The sequence below is a fragment of the Hibiscus syriacus genome, unplaced genomic scaffold (genome assembly GCF_006381635.1).
Source record: "Hibiscus syriacus cultivar Baekdansim isolate YM2019G1 unplaced genomic scaffold, ASM638163v2 tig00110607_pilon, whole genome shotgun sequence".
Lineage (NCBI taxonomy): Eukaryota > Viridiplantae > Streptophyta > Magnoliopsida > Malvales > Malvaceae > Hibiscus > Hibiscus syriacus.
Window position 1 is genome coordinate 623,059 of NW_024062799.1, and position 25,049 is coordinate 648,107.

The window sequence follows — 25,049 nt, forward strand, 5'->3', positions numbered from 1 at the left end:
TAATAAAGGGTCAGACACAACACAATATAAGGGACAGTCAATTAATTATGCTATTTTACACTTATTGCCACGACTTTATATGTGCAAACAATAGTAGCAATTAGATCCGGTTGACCCGAACGGGAAACAGGTACATGGTTTAGGCTCTAGAACAGTCTCTCTCATGGTGAAAGCAAATCCTCTCAGCCAAGGTTGAAAGTTGCTACCTTGTTTATATATTTGAATTTCAAAAAGATGACTGCCTTGTAAAATTGATTCGGATGTATCATTACAACTTGTGAATCAGTTTCCATTTTGATGCCGGTTAAGATATTCTTCCAATTGTCCTTTTGCAGATAATACAAGACCTATGATCTCAAAGGCATATATATATATCATTTTGCATGTTAGAAGATAAATCATCCAAATTCATGAAATATTCCTTATAGAAAGAATGAAAACTATATGACCAAGCATATGAAGTTTATTTATTTTCCTTCTTATTTATGAGGATATAGCATGATTAAAATCCAGGTTAGAATGAAAACTTTAAAGGGTTCAAGCGATGACGATCTTTAACTCCACCCATATGAGACCATGCCCTTCCAAAGGGACGCATGAGTGCAGTCTTCTCGCATCATTTTCTTTGTTTGAATGAGAAATTATGCACCCTACATGCACATAACTCGAATGAAGTAATTGTGTACTGTAAGTACGTACCTAAAAACAGTGCTAAGGGTTTCCCTGGCCGTGATTTAAATTATGGATGAAACTGAACTCTTGCATAAAATGGATGACCTGGAAGCTCCAGAACCTGCAAAACAAGAGAAAATGAATGGACTTTGGAAATTAAGAGTCTAAATCCCACTCTAATCCAACAGATGGCTACACATAAACTAAGAAAAGTGTTATGGTTAACAGGAAAATGGAGAAGAATAAAGAGAAAAGCACGAGAATAGAAGAAAGAATAGAGATGAGAAAATAGATTTCATTCACAAAATGCATAACGTCCTTCTACAAGTACTCTTAATTTATTTGTTTACAATTGTACTCAGAATCTAACAACTGCCAGGTGGTTGTCCTTGCTTAACTAACTATATCCTTTTCTTCATGTGTATTGGGCTTGCTTGACTAGGCTGCTCCATTGCTATCCTATTCAGTTAATGAAGGCTTTAATCCCTTCTCATGCTTCTCACGTGCTTTGCTAATCCAATTCCCAAATCCAACTCCTTCAATCCCTAACCCTTGACCGTGAATCCCCAATTCTTCTTCGATTCCTCGCTAATCTTCTTCTCCTACTGTGACAATACCCACCCCTTGAGACGATCCTTATCCCCAAGGATCAAATGCTGGAAATTGGCCCCTGAGAACCGAAAAATCTTCCCAAGTGTCATTTGCTTCATCCAGATTCTCTCATCGAACTAAAAGTTGAGTCACCGGTTTGTTGTTACGATTAACAATACACCTGCCCATTATCTTCAAGGGTTAAATTTTGAACTGACCACCTTCATCTACTGTAGGAGGATCAGTTGCAGATATCAATGATTCCCCAATGCGTTTCTTCAGTAGGCTAACATGGAATACGGGGTACAATCGTAATGTCGCATGTAAGTCTAAACGATATGCAACTTCTCCGATTTTTTCCACAATCTTGTATGGACTATAATACTTGGCTGCCAATTTCAGATTCTTACGCAAGGCAAGTGAATTTTGTCTGTAAGGTTGCAATTTGAGGTAAACCCCATCCTCGATTTTGAATACTCTCTATGATCTTTTCTTGTCTGCATGTTGCTTCATTCTATTGCTAGCCAGTTCCAACTATTGTTTAACTAGTTGTCGAATTTCCTCTCTGTTGTTCATCATTTCACTCACAGTTTGTACTTGAGAGTTTGTATGCCATACCATAGTTGGGGGTTTGTAGCCATATAGGGCCTGGGAAGGAGTGAGTCGTAGGGCGATGTGTTAGGTGGTGTTGTACCTCCACTCGGCATGGGACAACCATTTAGCTCATTGTTTAGGTTGAAAAAAATAGAGTCCTCAGAGATACTGCTCCAAACATTGATTGACCCTCTCTGTTTGACCATCTATTTTTGGATGGTAAACAGTACTAAACAGGGTTCTAGTGCCCAGTTATTTCATCAGTTCCCTCCAAAAGACACTAGTGAATGTCTTATCACTGTCTGAAATGGCCATTTTAGGTGACCATGTAGTTTATAGACATTGTTTAGGTATAATTTAGCTACCTCAACTGCAGAATAAGGGTGAGATAGTGCAAAAAAATGATTGTATTTGGTGAAATTATCCACTACAACCAGTATGCAATTTTTCCTTGGGGATTTAGGCAGACCCTCTATAAAATCCATTGTAATGATTTCCCAAACTTGGCTAGGAATAGGCAGGGACTGTAGCAAGCCAAGCTTTGTTATATGTTCCACCTTAGTTTGTTGACAAACTGCACAACACTTCACATAAGTAGCCACAATAGCCTTAAGTCTAGGCTAATAAAAATTAGATTTTATCCTATGATATGTAGCATGTGCTCCTGGATGACCTCTATGTGGAAAATCATGCAAGGTTTGAAGGATTTGTAGTCTAAGACTTCCAGCAGTCCCAATATACACCATTTCATTGTATATGAGGACACCCTTTGAATATTTCCATATAGTGCCAGCAGTAGGATTGACAACCAGCATTGAAATCCATTCATTAGCTAGTTTTTCTTCCTTGTAGCTGTCCTCTACCTCCTTAACCTAGCTGGGTATTAATAATGACACTTCCATAGCAAAGCATTGAGTTTGATATTCCCACTGCCTGGATAAGGCATCTGCAACCACATTAGATTTTCTTTTTCTGTACTGAATAGTGTAGTTCAGTCCCAGTAGTTTGGTCAACCTCTTTTTTTGAATAGTGGTAGTCAACTTTTACTCCAAAAGATACTTCAAGGGTTCATGGTCAGTCTTAATAGCAAAAGGTGTGCTTTTCAGATAATGTCTCCACTTGGAGACTACTAATAAGATAGCAATGTATTCACGTTCATATATGGAAAAGGCGGAGTGTCGAGGGTTGAGAGCCTTAATAAGATAGGCAATAGGTCGATCATCATGTAAGAGTACAACATCTATTCCCCCATAACTAGCATCAATTTCTAAACAGAAACTCTTAGAAAAATCTGGTAATGCTAAGACAATAGCATAACACATAACTTTTTTAAGGTCTTTAAAGGCAGTAAAAGCTTCAGAACTCCACTTAAAACAATCTTTCTTCAGTAGTTGTGTCAAATGTTTGCTAATGACTCCATAGTTTCTGATAAATCTTCTGTAGTACCCTGTTAAACCCAGAAACCCGCGCAAAGACTTAAGGGTTTTAGGCATAGGCCAAGTCTGTATTGCTTCCACTATGCTAGGGTCAATAGCCACTCCTGCAGCTGAAATGATGTGGCCTAAGTACTCCACCTGAGTTTGTCCAAAAAACATTTGGATAATTTTGCAAATAATTGGTTCGCTTGCAAAACTCTAAAACATTCTGCAAATGATTAATGTGGTCCTTCATACTATTGTTGTACACCAAAATGTCATCAAAGAACACCAATACAAACTTTCTAAGGAAAGAACTAAATAATTCATTCATAAAAGCCTAAAATATAGCAGGAGCATTGATAAGGCCAAAAGGCATCACCTTGAATTCATCTAGTAAATCCTCTACCATAGGAATAAGAAATTTATCCTTTATTGTCATACTATTTAATTGTTTGTAGTCTACACAAAATCTCCAAGTGTCATCTTTCTTTTTAATAAAGAGACATGGAGAGGCAAATGGGCTCATGCTAGGTTGTATAATAGAGGAAGAGAGCATGCTAGAAATTTTTTTTTCTACCACAGTCTTCTGATTACGAGCAAACATGTAGGGTCTTAAATTAACAGGTGTAGAATCAGGTTTGAGTGGAATGGCATGTTCATGACTTTTTCTGGTGGTAGAATCAGGAAATATTGCACTGTACTTCTCTAATAGGGGTTGGATTTCAGTAGGAATAAGTTGAAGATTCCTTGTCATACTTAGCAGAACAATGTGGCCCATAATATATGGATCTCGTGTTGTCATTTTTAGTAATGTAGCCCTTGAAATCTATTATAGTGTTGTAGATGGTTGTTGACAAGCTTAATTTTATATTGTTGAAATCCATTAGTATTGGACTAAATAACTTCATCCAGTTAACCCCTAGAACCATGTCACTTCCACCCAGTTTAAGCAATCTGAAATCATGTATAAACAAGTGACCTTGCATTTGCCATTCAACCTTGTTGTATCTAGCTAAAATGAAAAGATGTTGTCCATTAGCTACAGTAATGGCCAAGGGGTAAGGTGTAGTAATCTGTATTCCAGCATCAGCCTTTTGTGGGTACTGCCACTATCAATCAAAATATTCAATGGTTTACCCTGAATAGTTCCTTGTATTCTCAATGTATTATGGCCAATGCAGCCAGTAATAACATTCATAGAAATCTCTAGGTTCTCTTCTTCTTGCAGTATAGGTTGGTCTAAATCACTAGGAAAAACCTCTAAGGGGGTAGTGGTGTCTTCTTCAGTAATCATGTTCAGGTGTCTCTGTTTACACTTATGACCTGGAGCAAATTTCTCACCACACTTAAAATAGATATTATTTTGCATTTTGTAGTCACTGAGGTTCTGTTTTGGAGGTGGTAGGAATATTTCCTTGGGAGGTAATGGTAGTGGATTTGGCTTAGAAGCAATGATTGGGTTTGGGTAGGGTGGGTTTTTAAAAGATGATCGCATTCTTCTGTTCTCAAACTCAACAGATGATTCATAAAGCTTAGCTTTCTTGCATGCTTCAGACAGACTTTTAGGATCTAGAGCATTAACCCTTTGTTTAATGTCTTCCCTAAGCCCACTGATAAAAAGTGATACAAAGAAATCCTCACTTAAGGTAGGATTTTGTAATAGCATATGAGGTTATAGCTCTTCAAATCGTTCTTGATAATCCTCAATAGAACCTTTCTGAATCCGCTTTGTAAATTCCTCCACTATATCAAAAAATGATCGGTTACTGAACCTGTGACAAAGATCTTCTTCAAACTCATGCCACATCACATGGTGTTTCTACATTATATAGCCATTGAACCAAATCTCCGCCGTATCCGTTAGATATATAGTGGCTACTTCTACCCTCTGATCTGCAAGGACACTATAGAGGGAAAATACTTAAGACATTTTTGGAGCTAACCCCTAGGATTGACCCCTTCGAAGAACGACAGCTCAATCTTAGGTCGATGCCACATCGACCCTGAAGTATTAAAGAAATCCCCTGGACCTCGTTTATTAACTTCAGAACCAAGCATAATAGGTATAGATTCATTATTTTCACCCATTTGATTATCAGGCTTAGAACTATTCTTAGGATCTAGAAATTTATCAGGTTTAGCCTTCAAAATCCCAGGTTAATCAGGTTTATAAGTAAATCAAGACTTATCATTAATCATAGTGACCATAACAGGTTTATTTCATTCATTTTTAGAAATATTAGGAGTTTGTACCTGTTCACTAGCAGAGAGGTCCTGATCGCCATTTCTGTCCGTCAAAATCTTTAAAAGCTCCTCAACATAGCCCTAGTTTGTGGCCATTCTGGATTCCAACAAGGTAATATTCTTGATTTTCCCACCATTTGAGAGGATTGGTTTCATCTTGTGACTGTTTTACCAATGATGTTAGGTCTTCCAATTGATTATGTATTGTTGTAAAATCAGGATTGTCTGACATGTTTTGATTTTTCTTTGGCATACCAAAATAATTACCATGAATGATGGCTCTGATACCAATTGTTATGATTTACAGGAAAATGAAGAAGAATAGAGAGAAAAGCACGATAATAGAAGAAAGAGAAAGAATAGAGATGAGAAAATAGATTTCATTCACAAAATACATAATGTCCTTCTACAAGTACTCTTAATTTATATGTTTACAATTGTACTGGAATCTAACAACTGCAGGTGGTTGTCCTTGCTTAACTAACTATATTATTTTCTTCAGTTGTATTGGGTTTGCTTGGCTGGGCTGCTCTATTGCTATCATGTTCAGCTGATGAAGGCTTTAATCCCTTCTTATGCTTCTCACGTGTTTTGCTGGTCCAATTCCCAAATTCAACTCCTTCAATCCCTAACCCTTGATCGTGAATCCCCAATTCTTCTTCGATTCCTCACATATATTCTTTTCATACTGTGACAAAAAGCTTCAGCGATATGGAAAAATAATGTAAACTTGCCTCCATTATTTCCCAAGTTCATCTTTCCCAACAAATTTCAGCCCCGCTTCTTCAAAACCCCCAATCATATCTGGGTTTACCTGCAGCAAAGTCATGTAAGGACTAAGGAGGCAATAAATCATACCATTTAATATCATATAGTTTACGTTGATACATCTACTTTTTTCTTCTATTTCCAGTAGAATCAACTTGACCAACCTCATATCTATGTCGGTGTCGTTCATCTACATATTGTGCATTGCAGTACCAAGCAAGAATACAACGAATCACTAAGGTGGCATTTGATTCGCTGGAATCCCTTGGAATTAGAGGGAATTGGAATCCAATTCCACCACTTTCCCATGTTTGGTTCAAGTTTTCAAAGGGGGAATGAATTGAAATCCTTTGGAGGAGGGAATGTGAAATTTGATCACACTACTCTCATCAATCTTTTGGTATTAGGGTTGGATTTTTTTTAAAAAATAGGATCTGGTAGGATTTTTTTAAAAAAATCGGGTTCAGGTCGGGTCTGGTTTTTTTAATTTCGGGATCGGGTTAGATTTTTTTAAAATTCGGGTTGGGTTTTTTTAAGTTTGATATTGGGGTTGGGTCGGGTTTTTTTAAGTGTGGTATTCGAGTCGGGTTTTTTTAAGTGTGATATTCGGGTCGGATTCTAGTTTAGGGTGAAAAATACCCGACCTGACCCAAAAAAGTATATAATTTTATCTTATATATTTAGGAATAATTACAATAATACCCCTCTATATATATTTTTTTCAATTAAGTCATTGTTTTTATTGAATAAAAATATTTTTTTATTATTTCGGGTCGGGTTCTAATTCATATATTCGGGTCGGGCCGGGTGAAACTTTATTTTGGTTGGGTCGAATCGGGTCTCGGGTGGAGGTTACCTTGTTCTCGGGTCGGGTCGGGTGGACCAAAAACTCGACCCATGATCATCCCTAATGGGATGATTTTAACTTATGATGTTTATTAGTATGATTTTTATAATTTATTGAAATGAATAATCAATCAATAAAATGAAATTTTAATATTTTTTAAATTTTTTATAATATATTGCTACATGTAAGTTATAAAAAAAACTAAAATTAAGCAAAAAAAATAAGAAGGACAATTCTATCATTTTACATTACTGAAATCAAATTCATCTAACATGTCTACGAACCAAACAGAATATGAAATTGAATTCCAATTCAATTTCCTGCCAACCAAACAGGTTTCAGTTTCAGATTCTAATTCCTTCAGATTCAAATTCCTTCACAGATTCTAATTCTCTCATAAACATTCCAGTGAACCAAAAGCCACCTAATTTAGACAATAATCATATAGCATGTACCCTTAAAATATGACCTAGCCTTGTACCTTGAAATGTTTGGAGTTGCATATAACTTGTGATTAAGATCACAAAAAGGAAATAGATTATTTAGGAGAGTTCATTTTTTCTCCGCAGAAGCTAACTATGAAGAATTTTTTTAATTAAACGAACTAAATAACATACAATTTAGAAGTAATACAGGGTCTGAAATAGTGTTCTTCGAGATCCTATTCTCATTGTGCTTCCCATATGTGTTCTTGATCCCTGACAAATCAAATAGAAAATAATATCATCCTGCAGCTTATTGCACATGTGAGAAAAGTAAAATAACAGATATGAAGCATATATTTCGGGCATAAAAATGACGACGGGATTACGTGTCTGCTGATCAAACTCTGCACTGTTTGCCCTTTCAAAACCTAGAACCTATAACAGTAAACTACATAAGGTTTAGCGTATAATTTAGAGGGATAAAAAGAGGGGGGAAAAGTATTTCTAACATTCACGTACAGATCTGGCATACTCTATTACAGAGATCTGCATGCCCAAGCAAATGCCAAGATAAGGAAGATTATTTTCTTTAGCATATTTTGCAGCCAATATCATTCCACTTACACCACGATCCTCAAATCCACCAGGAACTAGGACACATTCAACATTATGCATATAACAAGTCAATTTCAGTAACACCCTTTTTATCCCAGTTCAAATCGGAGTATGCTACTGCAGAACTAATAACTCATAAATAGTGATGTGACCTAAATAGAGAGGACAAGTACAAATTGGTTTAGGGACCAACACCTCCTTCCCCACTATATATCTACCCGTAAACTCTATTTATCAACTCTCTAGGAGCACCAATAATAATCTAGGTTTACCCTATTCCCGAACAGAACTAATCTGTGACAAAAGTAAACCAAAACCAGATGTTGAGTATAGGATCTGAGGTAGTTCTGCTGTGTGGCGGTTAAAAAACGGTTAAAAATGGCGTGACCGGTTAAACAAGTGACCGGTTAAAATTTTGACCGGTAATGTTATATCATTTAACCGGAAATATTATCAAGTACAATAACATATTAGGTAGCGCTTATATAATAAAATAGGCATTTAACCGGAAATATTATCAAGTACAATAACATATTAGGTAGCTCTTATATAATGTAATAGGTAACGCTTATATTGACCTATTTTAAAAGTAAATCGGTATATTTATACCGGTAACATTGTAAATTTACCTATTACAATATTATTATCGGTTACGATGTTTTTTAGATCGATACAATTTTAAATGTATCGACACTTTATGCTTGCATCTGGTTGGGTATTCATATTTTATTCTGGAAAAAAGTATCGACACAAACTAACAACGTGTCGATACATTATTTAGACCTATTATCTCATAAAATCGGTATATTTATACCGGTTACATTGAACATTTACCTATTACATTATACTTATGGTTTCGATGTTTCCGGGATTGATATTTTTTATAAATGTATCGACACTTTATGGTTGCACCCTTTTTGGTATTTATTCTGGACTAAAAGTATCGACACAAATTTAGCAAGTGTCGATACTTGATGCTGACCTATTTTATCATAAAACCGGTATATTTATATCGGTTACATTGTAAATTTACCTAATACATTATAATTATCGGTTTCGATGTTTTTGGGATCGATACTTTTAATAAATGTATCGACAATTTATGCGTGCACCTCGTTTGTGCATTCATCCTGGACAATAAGTATCGACAAAAATTACACAAGTGTCGATACATTATGTTGACATGTTTTCTAATTAACTGGTATATTTATACCGGTTACATTGTTAATTTATCTATTACATTATAATTATTGGTTTTGATGTTTTTTGGGTCGATACTTGTATAAAATATATCGACACATATTTAGGTAGTTATTGTACATACCTAAATATGTACTGTGAATTTAATGTTATAGCCACCCTTTAACTACCACTACCAATACCACATCCTATTGAAAGCAACACGACTGAAACATGTTCAATGAACCTTTGCTTACATCTCCATCAACTCCGGGACCACTGAACTTGCACAACAAATTTTTTGCCATGGATCATACTTAGGGTTGTAAATGAGACGAGACAGATCGCGAGCTATTCAAGATCGACTCGATCAAGGCTCAATAAATACTCGGATCGATTGGACTCGACTCGAGTTCTTAACGAGCTGAAATGAGCTACTCGACATTCGACTCGAAAAGCTCGTGAGCAGCTCGAAAATATAATATATTAAGATTTTATTTAAAAAAAATTAATAATAATATTAATATTTATCTATTGATTTTTTTTTAAAAATACAGTAAGATTTCATGTATTTAAGGTTCATGTTCGAGTTTGAGTTTGAGGCTTCAATCGAGTTAAGTTAAAGAAAAAAATTCATTTCGATCTGCTCACGAGCTTCAGTTCAGGATTTCGAGTTCGAGTCGAGCTTGAAAATTTTAAGCTCGCGAGTTTTCGAGTTGAGTCGAGCTCCATTTCAAAGTTTTCGAGTCGAGTCGAGCTCGACTCGGCTCATTTACACCCCTAATCATACTGATGCAGACAATGTTAAGACAACCAAGGAATGCCATCAAGTACATAATGTTGATGAATCTGACAGATTAGTTGGTCAGCTCTTCTGTTCACGTGATCAAGCTTGGTACTTTTACAAGGGATTCACACGGGAACATGGGTTTAGTGCACGTACGGAAAAAACACGGCTTGACGTGGAAGGGAATGTGAAGACACAAGAATTTTGTTGTTCCAAAGAAGGTTTCGAGCATCAAAAGTCAATATTGTTAATCGTCAACGTGCTCATACTCCAGTCACAAGAACAGGATATAAGGCTAGAGTCGTAGATACAGCAACAAATACAAACGATCAGTGGGTTATAAGTAAGTCTTATCATGAACATAATCATGCATTGTGCACACCTGCTATGACACCATTTATGCGTGCTAATAGAGCTGTAAGTAAGGCTGATATTGATGAAGCAACAACATTGAAAGAGGTCGATGTTGGCACGTCACAAGTAATGAACTATTTAACGCAGCAAGCAGGGGGCTATCATAATGTTGGACTTACACATAAAGACCTTTACAATGCACTTCAAAGAGGTAAAGCAAAGGAAATCGTCGATGGGGATATGAATGAGCTTATTGCCTACTTTGATTATAAGAAACATGATGATCCCGGGTTTTTTATGACATACTCGGTAGACGAATCAGGGGTATTGTATAATCTTATTTGGTCGGATTCTACATCGAGATCGGATTACACATGCTTCGGTGATGTAATTGCGTTCGACACAACATACAAAGATAATTTGTATGGTCGACCAATTATACCTATTGTCGGTGTCAATCATCACCATAACACAATTGTGTTTGCCACTGCCATAATCACTGACGAGACGTCTCAATCTTTCGAGTGGGTGCTACAGAAGTTTTTAGAAGCCATGATGAATAAATCACCTATTTCAGTTGTCACCGATGGGGATAGGGCAATGCATAGGGCTATCAAATTTGTTATCCCTTATGCTAAGCACAGATTATGTTCTTAGCATCTTTCTCGCAATGCACAAGCTAACATTGGTGACCCAAAATTTACAGCAACATTCTCAAAATGCATGGCTTCCTGGGGGAGAACCGAGGAATATGATATTCAATGGCGTTCGGTTATTTCAGAATTCAACGTCGAAAACCATCCATGGGTGATTGAGAAGGGAAATACATGGCACTTATGGGCACAAGCATATCTAACCGGTCATTTCTTTGCCAATATTCGCTCAACACAAAGGTGCGAGTCTATGAATGCTTCACTAGCGATTGCACTGAAACACAATAAGACATATTTAGATGTTGTTCGTGCAATTGAAGATAGAATTAGTAGAATGCGTATGAACGAGTTGAAAGCGGATTACTTAAGTTCCCATACGAAGCCCTTCCAGATCACAAAACTGTTCGACCTTGAAAGTCATGCTGTTGCAATTTTTACCCGCAAATCTTTTCATGCGTTCCAAGATGAACTTCTATGGGAGACATTGTACCAGATTGAGGCAAAGATTCAGTCCTTATCAGATGAATGTCAACATTATATTTTGTCAAAGTACAAAGAAAAAATAGGAAATTTGAAATTAGTTTTGATTCTCGTACGAAAACCCTAATTTGTTCCTACAAAAAATTCGAGATCGTTGGACTTCCGTGTCGCCATCAACTTCACATTTTGAAGCACTTGGATTACACATATTTGCCCGGGAATTTGATTCAAAGTAGGTGGATTAATGATGTGAAGGTTTCTGCACCCAGTTATGTTGACTTGAATGTGTCTCCATAAGTGATGCAAATGGCACGGTTCGCTGCTCTACGTTCAACGTCAAGTATGTTATGCTACATTGCATCAAAGACAGACGTGTCTTTCAAAACCGCAAGAGATGAGATGAAAAGACTAATAGAAGAATTAGAAAACTCGTTTGGTTTGAATGATTCAGTTAACCAGAGCATTGTAGTAAACAATATCTGTGACCCTCAACGAAAACAACGCAAGCGAAAAGAAGTACCGAAGAACAAGGTCGAGAAGATAATTAGACGATGTGGGTACTGCAACAGTGAGAGACATAACAAACTAACATGTCCTCAAGTCAAGCTCAGTTTGAGTATAGTGTAAATTATACAAAATTAACCATATATTTACAAAATTTACTCTCTTAGTCTATTTTTATTGTGGATTACGAGACCGTTTAATATTTCATCTGCATCATCACATAAATGCCAAACAATCTGTAGAGTATGGTCTCTCGCAATCATGGCCAGAATCAGTTTTGTAACTGGGATTATCTAGGTTAATCATATTGACAGCATAGCCAATAAAACCTGGGGGTTTTCAACAAAGTGTTGATACATGTTGTATACCTATTCTCTCATAAAACCGGTATATTTATACCGGTTACATTGTAAATTTACGTATTACATTATAATTATGGGTTTCGATATTTTTTGGGATCGACACTTTTTGAAAATGTATTGATACTTTATGCGTTCACCCTTTTTAGCATCCATTATGGACAAAAATTATCGACACAATATTAATAAGTGTCGATAAATATTATAGACTTATTCTCACATAAAACTGGTATATGTATACCGGTTATATTACAAAATTACCTATTACATTATAATTATGGGTTTCGATGTTTTTGGGATTGACACTTTTAATAAATGTATCGACACTTTATGCGTGCAACCCTTTTGGATCGACACTCTATGAAAATGTATCGACGCTTTGTAGGTTCACCCTTTTTGGCATCCATTCTGGACAAAAAGTATCGACACAATACTAATAAGTGTCGATAAAAATTGTAGACATATTTTTCATAAAACCGGTATATTTATACCGGGTATATTGAAAAATTACCCATTACATTATAATTATGGGTTTCGATATTTTTTGGGTCGTTACTTTTTATATATGGATCGACACTTTATGGAAAACTTTAAGTTTGGATACATTATAGAAAACGATTATAAATATACTGATATTTCTAAGTATGAAAACTTTGTTGTGGATATCATAGAAAACATTTCTTTAATAATGTGTTTTGATATATTTGCACGCAGATGTAAAATACATTAATAACTAGTATTGATATTTCAACAATCCTCAAATGTATCTGTATACAGAGAAGCAAATATGGAATAATTAATAAAAATATACACACAATATAATCAAAACAAAATATACATACACAACAATGTTCAAATAATGTACCGACAACGAAATTAATCCGATGAAAAAGGATTATTTCTAACGAAGTCCGGAACATTAGGCGCCTTCAACAAATTTTCCAAATACTCTCGTATGTTTTCTCCTTTTTCTGAGGACATACATAAATAATTTCAATTATCAAACTAATGAGGTACAATTTTACTAACAATAAACTAAATTCGCATAAGCATGAATAAATTTGTGTCATACCTATAGCATTGTCGTTCGAATGGGAAGCAGTGTCAAAGGTATGTGGACATATGTAATTATATTTCTATATAAACAGATAAATTGTTAAAATAATCAATGTATGAACACCTGTTTAACTGGAAAAACATATTGCATAAATGCAACTTACCGGATTATAAATCATTTTTTCCGCTGAATCATCGACCAAAAGTGTATTTAGCCAGTTAAAATCAGGACACACGTTCCAAACATCATTGAGATCTTTACAGTAGGTAACATTATCGTATGTTTTGCATTTTGTTTGATCATGTTCACAAACAGTCGAATATAAATATGTAGGAATCGTAGACAAAGAAAAGTCAGCAAACTGTAATGACATTCATCTTACCCAAACGAATAGAAAATGCTCAAAAAATAAAGGTAGTTTCTTAAGTATACGGTCGACGTTATGCCTGAGATTGTAATCAAGTTTGAATGTTAACATTCAATTGTATATTAATAATTTTGGCTACAGTAATTCAATTCCTCAATAGTTCTAACCTCATCTTGGAAGACCAAATGGCAACAACAAAATTGTCTACACAAAATTGCATAAATTCAAATAATCTTATTCTGAGGACAATATCTACAACATAAAAAAAATGAGATTAAAGTTGTACGCTTATATGTTAAAATAATGGATACAAAAGAACAGAATTAAAACCTGCATGCAGTCTTGGGATGTAGGCAAGGACACCATTGAGATAAAAAATTAAAAGTTTTCTTGAAGGCGGCGTTGCAGACATGATATACTTGTTTGGATCATCATCATCGTCGTCGTCATCTTCATCGTCATCTTCATCGTCATTGACCGCTTGGTTGTCTACATTTGTTAAAAGAAAATAAAATACATTTCAGAACGTGTAAATGTTTAGAACCATAAATAATGAATTACCTAACTCGTTTGATGTCGTTGACGTAATTCGTCACGCAACATGGAGACTTCATCGCACAATGATGAAATATCGGCTCACATTCCACTCACAAGGGAATCAATATGCTCCCGAAAATTAATCATGTATTCCATCACGGTCTTAATTGTGACATCCTCTCCAACTGGAGCTTCTTCCATCATTGCGTCTCCAATTGGTTGCTCGTCTTTATGGCCAATGGGGTCAATTTCCTCCCTCTCTTGATCTAATCCAACCTCCTTGACACGCTTCCAACCGATTTTTTCAACAAAATCATATCCCACTTTTTTAATAAATAACATGTCAATCTTGCGGGTTAATCCAACAAGGGCGTCATGCAAAAAATCAACTTCTTTCTTCTTCAACAGATGGGTGATGACACATCCATATGGTAGTGAAGTTGAAATTGTTGCTCCCTTTGTGACCATATATATAATTGTATTAAATAGCAGTTTAGCAATGTTTGGAGCCGTTTTGGATTTGGATTTATACTTTACTATCCACCAATAATCACTGTCTCGAAGTGTTGAATGTTTCCCCCACTAGGCCGGATATACCATGTGAGCATTTTGTGAAACACTTTCGACTCTACATCTAGGTGAATTGGGCTATTTCTAGCAACCCGTTGTATTGTAGTATCTAACTTATTTTCATCTGAATCTCCTTTATTCTCGACACCTAGACCCTCCGCAATAGTTTCCGGAGATATATATATTTCCTTCCCCATGGCATGGGTATTAATTCCTATTATATTAGTCTTATTAGGCTCGTGTTGTAAGGAAGCATTGTTGTAGAATACTCTAACTACGTTGGGGTAATATTTTGGTTCTACACCAAGGAATTCAAGCCAATCCCAAGATGTAAATGTGGATTTAAAACTAAATGCATATTTATCATCAAACAATAAACCCAGGTCAATGACACGTTCGGGACGAATCTTCCTTAACCCAGGTCAATGACATGTTCGGGACGAATCTTCCTTACTTTAAAACTCGTCTGCCATCTTTGTTTCTCCATATCGGATCTAAAGTTTAGAGTTTCGAAGGACCTGATTTTCTCAGAAGAATCGTTTGTTTGAGAATGAGGTTATGGTTGAGAAGAACTTTGAAAAAGACCGCGCTTCTGACGCTTACGTTTTGGAGCCATTTTGGGTGTGGATGCTATTACAATGGAATACAAACACATTTAGGAAAAAAACTCCAATATACAAATCAATCAAACCCATAAAATATCGATAAATTTATCTGAATATTTGATCGTCACTGTTATGATAACGCTAGTATTCGTCGAAGAGGAAGAGTTTAGAAGCCTTTAGGTTTAGGGTTTATTTGTCGATTTTAGAGTTTGTATCGAATAAATAATGAAGGGGGAAAACACGCGATATTTAAATTAATATCGACACAAAATTAAAAACGTATCGATACATGTTGTAGACCTATTCTCTCATAAAACCGGTATATTTATACCGGTTACATTGAAAATTTACCTATTACATTATAATTATGGGTTTCGATGTTTTTGGATCGACACTTTTTGAAAATGTATCGACAATTTAAGCGTTCACCCTTTTTGGCATCCATTCTGGACCAAAAGCATCGACACAAAATTAAAAATGTGTCGATACATGTTGTAGACCTATTCTCTCATAAAATCGGTATATTTATACCGGTTACATTGTAAATTTACCTATTACATTATAATTATGGGTTTCGATGTTTCTGGGATCGACACTTTTTGAAAATGTATCGACACTTTATGCGTTCACCCTTTTTGGCATCCATTCTGGATCAAAAGTATCGACATAAAATTAAAAAAGTGTCGATACATGTTGTAGACATATTCTCTCATAAAATCGGTATTTTTATACCGGTTACATTGTAAATTTACATATTACATTATAATTATGGGTTTCGATGTTTCTGGGATCGATACTTTTTGAAAATGTATCGACACTTTATGCGTTCACCCTTTTTGGCATCCATTCTGGACCAAAAGTATCTACACAAAATTAAAAAAGTGTCGATACATATTGTAGACATATTCTCTCATAAAATCGGTATATTTATACCGGTTACATTGTAAATTTATCTGTTACATTATAATTATGGGTTTCGATGTTTCTGGGATCTACATTTTTTGAAAATCTATCGACACTTTATGCGTTCACCCTTTTTGGCATCCATTTTGGACCAAAAGTATCGACACAAAATTAAAAACGTGTCGATACATATTGTAGACCTATTCTCTCATAAAATCGGTATATTTATACCGGTTACATTGTAAATTTACTTATTACATTATAATTACGGGTTTCGATCTTTCTGAGATCGACACTTTATGCGTTCACCCTTTTTGGCATCCATTCTGGACCAAAAGTATCGACACAAAATTAAAAAAGTATCGATACATGTTGTAGACCTATTCTCATAAAATCGGTATATTTATACCGGTTACATTATAAATTTACCTATTACATTATAATTATGGGTTTCGATGTTTCTGGGATCGACATTTTATGCGTTCACCTTTTTTGGCATCCATTATGGACCAAAAGTATCGACACAAAATTAAAAAACTGTCGATACATGTTGTAGACATGTTCTCTCATAAAATCGGTATATTTATACCAGTTACATTGAAAATTTACCTATTACATTATACTTATGGATGCATATGTTTCTGGGATCGATAAATTTTACCTATTACATTACACATATTCTGACTTATTTTTTTTAAACTTAATGTTTGAGAATTATACTGGACAAAATGTTGGAAACAAATCAGTATTTATTAATTTTTCAGTAAAAAATATATTTTTACCAACTACATTATCAATTTACCTTTTACAACAATCTTCATATATCGTACGTATCAACATGACTCTTAATGTGTATAAAAAAATGTATAACAACCTACTACTAACTTTTCTCATCTCATACATAATTACATTCACATACAAAATTATAATTCTTATAAAAAATTAACCATACATTTACATCATTGCATCCTTTTGTTATTGTAGTGTCTCATGGGAGCTTTTGTTATCTCCTGTCATCGTTGATTTTTATTGTGACTTACGAGATCGTTTAATATTCGCGATCGATCCCACTCTCCAACAACCTATATTCAAATTGTCATAACGATAAGTATTGTAAACCACAACATTCAATCTATGACATTTAACAATTTTACCACAAACGAATTTTTAATTCCACTTACAAAATCACTAGTTGCCCCTGTAGAACCGATCAATTTCATCCACATCATCACATACATGCCGCAATCATATCTGTTACAAAATTTAAAATCCACACATGTCAATTATGAATCCTGTATAAATTAAGCTTTCTATTTATGATAACATCTCATACACATTCAATTACTTATTCTTTTTATGCGCCATAAATTTGAAATTTTTTATGTGAAACTTTCCTAGAGATCTACAGTATTCAACCCAAATACGTTTCTTATTATAAAAATCTAATATTTTAATCTGCATTAAAAAGAATAAGTTATGATCCGAAAAAATTATGCTTTATAATTTACATAATGTCTTTTCATATATACATACATATCAATCTCTTAACATCATTCACTTTCTGTTTAGCTGCTTCAGATATAAACATACTATCATATATTGTTGCAACACGATCTACCATATCCAACACTAACATATATCAATGTGAATTATGATAATTTATTGTGATCATGATATGTAACAAATTTCACACTCAATTTGACAAAATTCAACATTCTATATCCGAAAATATCATTTGCAATTGGTAAGGTGTTTTACCTTATCACAGTCGGTGAATTTCACATAGTTATCCAATATGGGACCCCAAAAGGTAGCAATACCCTCAACACTTTCTTTGTTGTTGGCATCCAACGCCTGTTGCTGCAATTACACAACAAACATTATTAATTTACCGTCTATAACACTACTTTTTAACATTTATTAATTTAACTCACCGCTAAGAGGTATGGAATGTAGCCAATTCTCCGGAGTGACTTTTGAGAATCGTAGCATACTGTCCAGACGAGCAAATCAATAACCTAACAAAATTAATTACACAATCAGAACATATTGAATAAGTTTTAACATTTTCTACTTTATACTTACCACACCGCCAACCCATTGCGTAGGCTTCAACATTGCAACGTCGTATACACTAGAGAATTGATTTCTCATTGAGATTACATAATATCTGTATGAATCATTAGGATTAATATGTTGTCATGAAATATTTAAATATCACTCACAAAGCAATATATTTCATTTACCCCGATTCTAACTCACTTTTCCATAAATAATCACAAATTGCAGCTTCGATGTCATCAATTCCGCTTGAAATATCCACTTTTTCAACCTACAATTTTGCATACAAATTTTTTTCACAACAACATGATAAAGATCAAATTAAGTTTTCTTTTATTCAACTTACCTTCTGCTTCTTCTTCTGGGGTGCAGGACATTCCGAATCCAAATCTGTTGCTATAACACTCTCTGATGTATAAATGACATCAACTTCCTTCCTCCTAATTTCTTCCATCTTTTCTTCTTCCTCCTTCCTCCTTCCTCTTCATATTTTTCAGTTCATCGTATTTTTGCTCTACATAGCTCTTTATCTCTTTTATTTCACCCTTCAATTGATCTCCTTCATCCAAATATTGATCAACCACCCCTTCACCCTCGTAAGTTCACTCCTCAATTCCACAACCTCCTTCACCACTCCATCAAATTTTTCACCCGTCACCATCTTAAGATCACTCCTTAACACCTCAACTTCTTTCACACTTCACCCCTCAACACCTCTACTTCTTTCACCACTCCATCTATTTTTCCTTCCACTTCCCCCTTCGACTCTCTCAAGTTTCTCTTCGACTCTCTCAAGTTTCTCTTCGACTCTTGATTGTCTTTGCATGATATCAAATTGGATTTTTTTGATATCAGCCAATTCAAACATCAAAATATCGAAGTTACTCTGTTTTCCCTCACCGTCATCCTCTTCACTGTCATCCCCTAATACAACAATCTCTTCTTTCTTCTCCTTTGCCTCCTCTACCTCCTTACCAATAACCTTCAAAATTAAATTACAATATTAAGACATTAATTATATTCTTAATATTATTTAATTACATTTATTACCCTTTCGTGCTTCTTCGGTCTATCCAACTTCAACTTCGCCATCACTTTAACCACCTCCTCCTTCCCCCTTGCAAGGATGCGTGCCACTTCGGTTCTTTCATAAGCCGACAGTGCCTCACAGCACGACCAAAAATCGAACAGTGCAACCTGTATTTATAATAAAATTTATAATTTTATATAATAACTATACTATCATTTTATATAAAAACACAAAAAAGTTCTTCAAATCATTTACCTCTAAGATTGCTATGCACCCTTTGAGGTATCTCTGGCTGCCCTTTTTAAAGGTGATTATTGATTCAATCAATTTCGAATGGACATATTCAACCCAATTGAATTCACCATTCAAGCCTTCATCGCAAATGAGCTTCATATAGTCCTTGTTCGTTGACATGTCACTCGTTGAACAAAGAAATATACCGACAAGGTACAATAGAACTCTGGCCTTCAGCTCATCCCCCCGTAAGATCCATTTTTTTTTCCTCTTCAAGTTCAGCATATGTCACATTCTGCTTCAAACCATATTTGGAGGCAAGTACTTTCCAGTTTTTACTCTTACAAACTTCTACAATACTTTTGCCTTCATTTTCTACTCCCAATACGGCTGCAGCACATGGGATCCCGAGAGGAAATAAAAAATCATCATACTTAGTAATACATTGTTTGACATCAAATTACGCCATCAAGGATCGACACAATTCCCTCAGAATAGGTCGATCCCTTACTCCTACCAACGATCCAAACCCTATTTCTCCCAGCACATTCAACTGACCCTTCTCCTCAAGGTGTTTAACTAATAAATTCACCCTTTTAATGTTGCACCTTGTCGACACTTCCTACATTTTTTAACAATATATAATGTTATAGTTCTTATATATTTTGTATCAATGTATTTACAAGTTTAATGAATACCTTATTTTCATGTGCTTTCCTCCGTTCTTTGTATTCTTTACTATCATTCATTGACTGTGTGATGTAAGGTTCTTTTTCAACATCACTCATCGAATTCTATTTGGACCTCACATCTTTTGTTACCTAATATTAAGCATAAACGTTTCTTAATCAATACATTAACACTAAATAATACTCAATGTCAATTTCATTTTACATACCGAATCGCTCTGTGTGTTATCTTCTTTCATCTTTTTGCATTCGATCATACTGTCAACAATTAAAATTTGTCAATAATTTAAAGTTCTTAAATACTTTAATCCAATTACCATTTCAACAATAATAACAAAAAGACATTGATACTTACTAGAAGTACATATATCCATCCTTTGATTGCTTTCGAGTCTCGGCCTCAATTTCAAAGTCATCTGCGCCACCAACAATTTTTCCACCCATTGACTCCATTTTTCCTTCATATATCAGTTTACGCAAATCAAATCAAATACTTGTTACATACACTTTATTCAATATACAAATATAGATAACTACTCTTGTGGTAAAACGATTTTCTTCAAAAGAATTTGAATGACCATTACAAAATGTGTCGGCACATTTATACAACCTATAATATCATTTTCTACCTATAATATTTAATAAAAGTATCGACATTTATATTTTACCTTGAATATCACTTTCTACCTGTAATCAGTCTCAAATGCTTCTTTACTCCAAAACCCCAAACAACACATAAAAACCCTATTTACGATTACTGTAATAATAAAAACTAGGGTTTCGACAATATACTTTTCGATTCGACTGCAGCAACAAACAAACAAATTTCGCTTTAGAAACACCTTCTGAAATGCAGCAACAATTACGCTTCGATTTCAAAAACTCGTCCGTTCTATCTATTTTCAGAGGATATTTAGCTATGACCTTTATATTTTCATAGGATATGTTATTTATATTTAATCGATACAACTATCAAAGTGTCGATACTTTTATGTCAGGTGTCGATACTTTCAATAGGATAATTACCTATTTCTTTGAAAGTATCGATAATTTATTACACGTACTTATTAAAATATCGACACTTTAAATATATTCGATAGCGCTTTACCGATTTTATCATTTTAATACCAATTTTATCATATTTTTACCTGTTATATCGTTGTGGATCGATACATTTTTATAAAATATCGACACTTTATAGACGCTAAAACTGCTTCTATTTTAAATTCACAAAATGTCGATACTTATATTAAAATATCGACACTTTAAATATATCTGGTAGGACTTTACCCGTATTGTCTTTTCGTGACATGTTTTATCATATTTTTACATGTTATATTGATATGGATCGATACATTTTTAATTTGGATCGACACAAACCGACAAGTTAAGTTTGTCGGTTGCCAAATTTTTTAATATTTCTTCATGATTTAGACCTACTACATTATTATTACTCAACATTTCCGGTAGTGTTAAACCGAATTTGTTAAATATCTTTCAATGTATACGGTAACGCCGTATATTAGGCGTATATTAACCCGCCTTTTCTGAGATATTCCCATAGGATCTGACACTGCACAGAATAGAAAACAATAGGGAAAACAATAAAAGGCTTAATAGGGAAAACAACAAAAGGCTTACTCTCAAGTTTTCCATGCAGCAGCATGAGCTTCCGGGGCCTGGATGAGATAGACAAATGTTTAGATGACATAATCAAAAGTTACTTTTTGTATTGTAATAGCAAAAGCACTATTGGTTCAATACCGATCCTGCAGAATCATCTTCAAGGTCTGAAGTCGCAATCCATTAAATATATGGCTTCAAAGAGCATGCAATGGAGGCATGTAAAAGTGCCTACAAGCAAAAGAAAATATATAGCAAGGTGAATTATACACAAGAATGATTACCATCAGAGACATAAACCAACAAGCCACTAAACCTCGGTATTTAAATAACATATATTAATCAGCGGAGACATGATTTTAGATCACTAAAAAGTAGTTACCTAGTTTTTAATCAATCACAATAGGCTATGCCATTTACCAAAATGGATTATGCAATATCACAAAGCAGAAATTGGACTGATGTAAACTGATCAATTTGCTAATTCCTCCGGCATATAAAACATTTTGGATAATTGTTTATGTGGTTCTACCATACACCTGAGGTTCAAAGGATGAAAAGACAGATAATGTAACAACAGTAATAATATACAGAAGCGGAAGCTATTCCTTATATAACATTATGACTGTTTAAGAATGTATATTCCAGAAAATATAATATGGCTAAAAATAAGGATCTGTAGAAATCATGATATTAAACTAGTGTCAAACCTTCACAACAGATAAGTACGAGTCTGCCAAACCAACATACTTCCCAACCATAGCAATCCTCAGTTCCTCACCTGAATACAATGTATTTTTGTTTCAGAACTGAGATAGAAACCTCATCGAACTAGAAAATTAGAGCTAAACTAAAAATACAGACAGAATCAGTGAGATTATCAAAAGTTTCTGCCATCCTGGTCCAAGCTTCGGTTGGTAGCTTGATCCAAATTTAATGATGATTTTGGTAGTTAACAGCCTATCAATTTCAGTGTCAAGTATGAGCTTAACCAATGATAAACACAACCTTTTCCCAGAGATAAAATCAATGGTAAAAGACCAACAACGATCTAGTTAGGCTGCATACAAAAATGTTGATTGGGTGGGCCTCCTTGTGCATCAAAGAGTTAACCCCGAGATGGCTAAATGTTAACTAACTTAGCAGTCAAATGGTGTTGAGGAAAAAAGAAGGTTAAGATGGGAAGTTCGGAAATATTGAAACAAACACTAATCTTAGTAAATCTAGCTGTTTCAGAATTGAATGATGAGCATTTTGGTTCTGAAGGAACATTCAATATATAGCAGCATTTAGGTACAAGTATGATATACTATAATACTAGGAATCCTGAAATTCCAAATAGAGATAAAGCAACATTTAGCCCCTGAACTTGGCAACTTTTCCCATTTTTATTCCTTTTGATGCTGTGCCATTACAAAATTGTGCCATGTGACAATACCAGAGTACCACATCATCTAAAAGATGAAAAATCCAAGTTTATGGACTAATGTAAACCAAAAAGATGTTCAAGGACCAAGTTGGAAAAAGTTGCCTGGTCCAGGGGCTAAATGCTGCATTATCCCTTCTAGAGAAATAGAAGAATTGCTAATGAACATACTCTTAGTAAGAGGGGAATATGCCAAATGTTGGGCACATCATGAATATTAAGGATGTTGGCAGCCTGTGAGGGGCCACGAGGATACATAATATTGTCAGTCAAGATGATAAACCTAAATTAAAAGAACAAAAACAATATTTAGCCAACAAATTTACCGGAACATGACAGAAATGTTGAAGTTTCTGTTTTGTATTATCCAATAAGGGCTGCAAGTCACCAACCAAAAGGATATTACATACCATCAAGTTTGGGACAAAGTTAGATCAAGAAAGAAAAAAAGCTGCCAAAAGTATATTCAGCAAGGTAAAACGAGAAGACATAAATAAATTCAAGAGCCAAAGGAGAGAAATTGCAATTCTACAAGGAAACAGTAAAACAAAATGACTGGCAAGCACAGTACAGAGTTAAAATGACAAGTCCAACTATAGTTCAGCGTTAAACATTACAAAAGCACCATCATACCAAAACGATACTTCACCCCAAAAAGATGATATAGTTAACCACTTTGCACATAAGTGCCATAAAGAGCCAGTTAACAATACTCCAGAAAGATAAAATGCAATAATGCAGTGTACTGGATGATCCTGATGGAAAAAACCATATGTACAATGAGTATGATAGTACCCGCAAAGGCAGAGTACCTGAGCAGAGCGACAAGCAAGCAGATGAGGAGTCAAGCCTAAGTCTCTAAGTTCCCAGACACTATGCTATATAGGCTTAGTTTTCTGCACCCGCAAGAGAGAGACAAAATTATTTTCACCATTAAAGGAGGCAGTCTAATATTTCAGGGAGTTGGGTTATTTCAGCTTAAAATTGACACAAAACAGAGCTCTAAAAGAGATTTACAGTTTATGTACAACGTTCAAAGAAAATTATGGAGTATTGCTCTCCAACAGCACCCAAGACAGGTATTAGGCTGACATGAATGAGGCAGAAGTTTTCTTGCCTTGAGGAAAATAAAATTATTACAATGATTCATATCCAAAGATCATGAATACGCTAATATAAAGTTTCTCTGAAACATACGATAGATGCAGAATCAAATTTTTTTATTACCAGATTGATGATGAACAGGATGATGAAGATACCAAACATTCAGAAACCTAATAAACTGTGTCTTTTTGTGTAAACACACCACAAACCTAAAACGTGTTTATAAATTTCTGGGATAAACGGAAAAAACTGCAGGCTTACCAACTGAATAAATAGCTGTCGCAAACCTTCGATGAATGGCATTGATTCAATGTCGCCTGAAGAACCCCCGCGCCCACACCAAAAAGTACATA

At 34.8% G+C, this 25,049-nt stretch overlaps 1 pseudogene; it reads right to left on the bottom strand.

Moving 5' to 3' along the window:
- Window positions 1-282: 282 nt before the first annotated feature.
- On the bottom strand, window positions 283-25,035 carry LOC120135381 (annotated as a pseudogene).
- Between the last annotated feature and the right edge of the window lie 14 nt (window positions 25,036-25,049).